The sequence below is a fragment of the Schistocerca gregaria genome, unplaced genomic scaffold, assembly GCF_023897955.1.
Source record: "Schistocerca gregaria isolate iqSchGreg1 unplaced genomic scaffold, iqSchGreg1.2 ptg000301l, whole genome shotgun sequence".
NCBI lineage: Eukaryota > Metazoa > Arthropoda > Insecta > Orthoptera > Acrididae > Schistocerca > Schistocerca gregaria.
The window spans coordinates 294,344-301,515 of NW_026061785.1; positions in this window are offsets into that span (position 1 = coordinate 294,344).

The window sequence follows — 7,172 nt, forward strand, 5'->3', positions numbered from 1 at the left end:
TAGTAAAAAAATGAGAAATCCGTCCGTTTTCGTCATTTGTTATCGAATCAACTTGAAGCCAGATCGTCATATTGCCCGCTCTTCTCTCTGAAACGGTTGTACTTATCGTCTGCAAAGCTATGTCGCGTGCTGCGGTATGCGGAGTCACTAAAAGCACCATAGTAGAACACAGATGAAGCTTCTAAGTTGATGTAATAGCCAGTAAGGAGTAGTACAATTCAAGTTTTAGGTATCGAAAATTGACTTTTTAGCTGGCTTTGGTGCCTTGGACATGAGGTAGTACCTTATGATTGTGCATGAAAGGATTACTAGCAGCCGAGTGGCACGGGAGGATGCGAAAAGTGTTCATATGTAGTAAAAACCTGAGAAATCCGTCCGTTTTCGGAATATATTGTCGAACCGACTTAAAGCAGTGCGTCACATTGGCCGCTCTTCTCTCTGAAACGGTTGTACTTATCGTCTGCAAAGCTATGTCGCGTGCTGCAGTATGCGGGGACACTGAAAGCACCATAGTAGAACGCAGATGAAGCTTCTAAGTTGATGTGATAGCCAGTGAGAAGTAGTACAATTATAGTTTTAGGTATCGATTATTGACTTTTTAGCTGGCTTTTGTGCCTTGGACATGAGCTAGGACCTTATGATTCTGCATGAAAGGAGGAATAGCAGCCGAGTTACATGGGAGAATGTGAAAATTGTTCATATGTAGTAAAAACCTGAGAAATCCGTCCGTTTTCGTCATTTGTTATCGAATCGACTTAAAGCCAGATCGTCACATTGGCCGCTCTTCTCTCTGAAACGGTTGTACTTATCGTCTGCAAAGCTATGTCGCGTTCTGCAGTATGCGGAGACACTAAAAGCACCATAGTAGAACACAGATGAAGCTTCTAAGTTGATGTGATAGCCAGTGAGACGTAGTACAATTCAAGTTTTAGGTATCGATTATTGACTTTTTAGCTGGCTTTTGTGCCTTGGACATGAGCTAGGACCTAAAGATTCTGCATGAAAGGAGGACTAGCAGCCGCGTTGCACGGGAGGATGTAAAAAGTTCTCATATGTAGTAAAAACCTGAGAAATCCGTCCGTTTTCGTCATTTGTTATCGAATCGACTTAAAGCCAGATCGTCACATGGGCCCCTCTTCTCTCTGAAACGGTTGTACTTATGGTCTGCAAAGCTATGTCGCGTGCTGAGGTATGCGGAGACACTAAAAGCACCATAGCAGAACACAGATTAAGCTTCTAAGTTGATGTAATAGCAAGTAAGAAGTAGTACAATTCAAGTTTTAGGTATCGATTATTGACCTTTTAGCTGGCTTTTGTGCCTTGGACATGAGCTAGGACCTTATGATTCCGCACGGAAGGAGGACTAGCAGCCGAGTTGCTTGGGAGAATGTGAAAAGTGTTCATATGTAGTAAAAACCTGAAAAATGCGTCCGTTTTCGTCATGTGTTATCGAATCGACTTAAAGCCAGATTGTCACATTGGCCGCTCTTCTATCTGAAACGGTTGTACTTATCGTCTGCAAAGCTATGTCGCGTGCTGCGGTATGCGGAGACACTAAAAGCACCATAGTAGAATACAGATGAAGCTTCAAAGTTGATGTAATAGCCAGTAAGAAGTAGTACAATTGAAGATTTAGGTATCGATTATTGACTTTTTTGCTGGCTTTGGTGCCTTGGACATGAGCTAGGACCTTACGATTCTGCATGAAAGGAGGACTAGCAGCCGAGTTGCACGGGAGAATGTAAAAAGTGTTCATATGTAGTATAAACCTGAGAAATCCGTCCGTTTTCGTCACTTGTTATCGAATCGACTTAAAGCCAGATCGTCACATTGGCCCCTCTTCTCTCTGAAACGGTTGTACTTATCGTCTGCAAAGCTATGTCGCGTTCTGCGGTATGCGGAGACACTAAAACCACAATAGTAGAACACAGATGAAGGTTCTAAGTTGATGTGATACCCAGTAAGAAGTAGTACAATTCAAGTTTTAGGTATCGAATATTGACTTTTTAGCTGGCTTTGGCGCCTTGGACATGAGCTAGGACCTTAAGATTCTGCATGAAAGGAGGACTAGCAGCCGAGTTGCACGGGAGGATGCGAAAAGTGTTCATATGTAGTAAAAACCTGAGAAATCCGTCCGTTTTCGTAATTTATTATCGAATCGACTTAAAGCAGTGCGTCACATTGGCCGCTCTTCTCTCTGAAACGGTTGTACTTATGGTCTGCAAAGCTATGTCGCGTGCTGCGGTATGCGGAGACACTAAAAGCACCATAGTAGAACACAGATGAAGCTACTAAGTTGATGTAATAGCCAGTAAGGAGTAGTACAATTCAAGTTTTAGGTATCGAATATTGACTTTTTAGCTGGCTTTGGCGCCTTGGACATGAGCTAGGACCTTAAGATTCTGCATGAAAGGAGGACTAGCAGCCGCGTTGCACGGGACTATGTGACAAGTGTTCATATGTAGTAAAAACCTGAGAAATCCGTCCATTTTCGTCATTAATTATCGAATCGACTTAAAGCAGTGCGTCACATTGGCCGCTCTTCTCTCTGAAACGGTTGTACTTATCGTCTGCAAAGCTATGTCGCGTGCTGCAGTATGCGGAGACACTAAAAGTACAATAGTAGAACGCAGATGAAGCTTCTAAGTTGATGTGATAGCCAGTGAGAAGTAGTACAATTAAAGTTTTAGGTATCGATTATTGACTTTTTAGCTGGCTTTTGTGCCTTCGACATGAGCTAGGACCTTATGATTCTGCATGAAAGGAGGACTAGCAGCCGAGTTACATGGGAGATTGTGAAAAGTGTTCATATGTAGTAAAAACCAGAGAAATCCGTCCGTTTTCGTCATTTGTTATCGAATCGACTTAAAGCCAGATCGTCACATTGGCCGCTCTTCTCTCTGAAACGGTTGTACTTATCGTCTGCAAAGCTATGTCGCGTGCTGCGGTATGCGGAGACACTAAAAGCACCATAGTAGAACACAGATGAAGCTTCAAAGTTGATGTAATAGCCAGTAAGAAGTAGTACAATTCAAGATTTAGGTATCGATTATTGACTTTTTTGCTGGCTTTGGTGCCTTGGACATGACCTAGGACCTTAAGATTCTGCATGAAAGGAGGACTAGCAGCCGAGTTGCACGGGAGAATGTAAAAAGTGTTCATATGTAGTAAAAACCTGTGAAATCCGTCCGTTTTCGTCATTTGTTATCGAATCGACTTAAAGCCAGATCGTCACATGGGCCCCTCTTCTCTCTGAAACGGTTGTACTTATCGTCTGCAAAGCTATGTCGCGTGCTGCAGTATGCGGAGACACTAAAAGCACCATAGTAGAACACAGATGAAGCTTCTAAGTTGATGTGATAGCCAGTGAGACGTAGTACAATTCAAGTTTTAGGTATCGATTATTGTCTTTTTAGCTGGCTTTGGTGCCTTGGACATGAGCTAGGACCTAAAGATTCTGCATGAAAGGAGGACTAGCAGCCGCGTTGCACGGGAGGATGTAAAAAGTTTTCATATGTAGTAAAAACCTGAGAAATCCGTCCGTTTTCGTCATTTGTTATCGAATCGACTTAAAGCCAGATCGTCACATGGGCCCCTCTTCTCTCTGAAACGGTTGTACTTATGGTCTGCAAAGCTATGTCGCGTGCTGCGGTATGCGGAGACACTAAAAGCACCATAGCAGAACACAGATTAAGCTTCTAAGTTGATGTAATAGCAAGTAAGAAGTAGTACAATTCAAGTTTTAGGTATCGATTATTGACCTTTTAGCTGGCTTTTGTGCCTTGGACATGAGCTAGGACCTTATGATTCCGCACGGAAGGAGGACTAGCAGCCGAGTTGCTTGGGAGAATGTGAAAAGTGTTCATATGTAGTAAAAACTTGAAAAATGCGTCCGTTTTCGTCATGTGTTATCGAATCGACTTAAAGCCAGATTGTCACATTGGCCGCTCTTCTATCTGAAACGGTTGTACTTATCGTCTGCAAAGCTATGTCGCGTGCTGCGGTATGCGGAGACACTAAAAGGACCATAGTAGAATACAGATGAAGCTTCAAAGTTGATGTAATAGCCAGTAAGAAGTAGTACAATTGAAGATTTAGGTATCGATTATTGACTTTTTTGCTGGCTTTGGTGCCTTGGACATGAGCTAGGACCTTACGATTCTGCATGAAAGGAGGACTAGCAGCCGAGTTGCACGGGAGAATGTAAAAAGTGTTCATATGTAGTATAAACCTGAGAAATCCGTCCGTTTTCGTCACTTGTTATCGAATCGACTTAAAGCCAGATCGTCACATTGGCCCCTCTTCTCTCTGAAACGGTTGTACTTATCGTCTACAAAGCTGTGTCGCGTGCTGCGGTATGCGGAGACACTAAAAGCACCATAGTAGAACACAGATGAAGGTTCTAAGTTGATGTGATAGCCAGTGAGAAGTAGTACAATTCAAGTTTTAGGTATCGATTATTGACGTTTTAGCTGGCTTAGGTGCCTTGGACATGAGCTAGGACCTTAAGATTCTGCATGAAAGGAGGACTAGCAGCCGCGTTGCACGGGAGTATGTGAAAAGTGTTCATATGTAGTAAAACCTGAGAAATCCGTCCATTTTCGTCATTTGTTATCGAATCGACTTAAAGCCAGTTCGTCACATTGGCCCCTCTTCTCTTTGAAACGGTTGTACTTATCGTCTGCAAAGCTATGTCGCGTGCTGCGGTATGCGGAGACACTAAAAGCACCTTAGTAGAACACAGATGAAGCTACTAAGTTGATGTAATAGCCAGTAAGGAGTAGTACAATTCAAGTTTTAGGTATCGAATATTGACTTTTTAGCTGGCTTTGGCGCCTTGGACATGAGCTAGGACCTTAACATTCTGCATGAAAGGAGGACTAGCAGCCGCGTTGCACGGGACTATGTGACAAGTGTTCATATGTAGTAAAAACCTGAGAAATCCGTCCATTTTTGTCATTTGTTATCGAATCGACTTAAAGCCAGATCGTCACATTGGCCTCTCTTCTCTCTGAAACGGTTGTACTTATCGTCTGCAAAGCAATGTCGCGTGCTGCGGTTTGCGGAGACACTAAAATCACCATAGTGGAACACAGATGAAGCTTCTAAGTTGATGTAATAGCTAGTAAGATGTAGTCAATTTAGGTATCGATTATTGACTTTTTAGCTGGCTTTGGTGCCTTGGACATGAGCTATGTCCTTAAGATTCTGCATGAAAGGAGGACTAGCAGCCGAGTTGCATTGGAGAATGTGGAAAGTGTTCATATGTAGTAAAAACCTGAGAAATCCGTCCGTTTTAGTCATTTGTTATCGAATCAACTTGAAGCCAGATCGTCACATTGCCCGCTTTTCTCTCTGAAACCGTTGTACTTATCGTCTGCAAAGCTATGCCGCGTGCTGCGGTATGCGGAGACACTAAAAGCACCATAGTAGAACTCAGATGAAGCTTCAAAGTTGATGAAATAGCCAGTAAGAAGTAGTACAATTCAAGTTTTAGGTATCGATTATTGACTTTTTAGCTGGCTTTTGTGCCTTGGACATGAGCTAGGACCTTATGATTCTGCATGAAAGGAGGACTAGCAGCCGAGTTACATGGGAGAATGTGAAAAGTGTTCATATGTAGTAAAAACCTGAGAAATCCGTCCGTTTTCGTCATTTGTTATCGAATCGACTTAAAGCCAGATCGTCACATGGGCCCCTCTTCTCTCTGAAACGGTTGTACTTATCGTCTGCAAAGCTATGTCGCGTGCTGCAGTATGCGGAGACACTAAAAGCACCATAGTAGAACACAGATTAAGCTTCTAAGTTGATGTGATAGCCAGTGAGACGTAGTACAATTCAAGTTTTAGGTATCGATTATTGTCTTTTTAGCTGGCTTTGGTGACTTGGACATGAGCTAGGACCTAAAGATTCTGCATGAAAGGAGGACTAGCAGCCGCGTTGCACGGGAGGATGTAAAAAGTGTTCATATGTAGTAAAAACCTGAGAAATCCGTCCGTTTTCGTCATTTGTTATCGAATCGACTTGAAGCCAGATCGTCACATTGCCCTCTTTTCTCTCTGAAACCGTTGTACTTATCGTCTGCAAAGCTATGCCGCGTGCTGCGGTATGCGGAGACACTAAAAGCACCATAGTAGAACTCAGATGAAGCTTCAAAGTTGATGAAATAGCCAGTAAGAAGTAGTACAATTCAAGTTTTAGGTATCGATTATTGACTTTTTAGCTGGCTTTGGTGCTTTGGACATGAGCTATGTCCTTAAGATTCTGCATGAAAGGAGGACTAGCAGCCGAGATGCATGGGAGAATGTGAATAGTGTTCATCTGTAGTAAAAAAATGAGAAATCCGTCCGTTTTCGTCAGTTGTTATCGAATCAACTTGAAGCCAGATCGTCATATTGCCCGCTCTTCTCTCTGAAACGGTTGTACTTATCGTCTGCAAAGCTATGTCGCGTGCTGCGGTATGCGGAGTCACTAAAAGCACCATAGTAGAACACAGATGAAGCTTCTAAGTTGATGTAATAGCCAGTAAGGAGTAGTACAATTCAAGTTTTAGGTATCGAAAATTGACTTTTTAGCTGGCTTTGGTGCCTTGGACATGAGGTAGGACCTTATGATTGTGCATGAAAGGATTACTAGCAGCCGAGTGGCACGGGAGGATGCGAAAAGTGTTCATATGTAGTAAAAACCTGAGAAATCCGTCCGTTTTCGGAATATATTATCGAATCGACTTAAAGCAGTGCGTCACATTGGCCGCTCTTCTCTCTGAAACGGTTGTACTTATCGTCTGCAAAGCTATGTCGCGTGCTGCGGTATGCGGAGACACTAAAAGCACCATAGTAGAACACAGATGGAGCTTCAAAGTTGATGTAATAACCAGTAAGAAGTAGTACAATTCAAGATTTAGGTATCGATTATTGACTTTTTTGCTGGCTTTGGTGCCTTGGACATGACCTAGGACCTTAAGATTCTGCATGAAAGGAGGACTAGCAGCCGAGTTGCACGGGAGAATGTAAAAAGTGTTCATATGTAGTAAAAACCTGAGAAATCGGTCCGTTTTCGTCATTTGTTATCGAATCGACTTAAAGCCAGATCGTCACATGGGCCCCTCTTCTCTCTGAAACGGTTGTACTTATCGTCTGCAAAGCTGTGTCGCGTGCTGCAGTATGCGGAGA